The 328-nt window shown below is 32.0% G+C and overlaps 1 long non-coding RNA gene across 1 annotated transcript; it reads right to left on the minus strand.

Annotated features, from left to right (window-relative positions):
* Positions 1–25: 25 nt before the first annotated feature.
* On the minus strand, positions 26–321 carry LOC113473775. Its single transcript, XR_003395649.1, has 2 exons — positions 249–321; positions 26–60 (listed from the first exon to the last, which is right to left on the minus strand). It is a non-coding gene; the product is annotated as an uncharacterized LOC113473775 (long non-coding RNA).
* Positions 322–328: the final 7 nt, after the last annotated feature.

Below are 328 nucleotides of genomic sequence, written 5' to 3' on the forward strand. Positions count from 1 at the left end.
TGTCTGGCATGATTTACTTCTAACAGTTGGCTTTGGAGGATGTGGTTTTAAAAGTTCAATCTGAAACAAATTAAAAAAAAGTCTAGTTCACATCTTTACCCATTTATAATATATATACACAAGAGTCAAGAAAGGGAAATGCTTTTAAATTTACTTAATTTTTACCAAATTCATATGAGAAATGTATTTTACTCTGTTCAAAGCTTAGTACCTACATATAAAAGAAAACCCTGGTGGGGAAATATTACCTGAGAAGCTTGATCTTGTGTCCCAATGACTTCAATTTCAGCTGCTGGCTGAAATACTTCAACATCTTCCATATGATCAA

The sequence above is a fragment of the Diaphorina citri genome, unplaced genomic scaffold, assembly GCF_000475195.1.
Source record: "Diaphorina citri unplaced genomic scaffold, Diaci psyllid genome assembly version 1.1 scaffold90821, whole genome shotgun sequence".
Classification (NCBI taxonomy): domain Eukaryota; kingdom Metazoa; phylum Arthropoda; class Insecta; order Hemiptera; family Psyllidae; genus Diaphorina; species Diaphorina citri.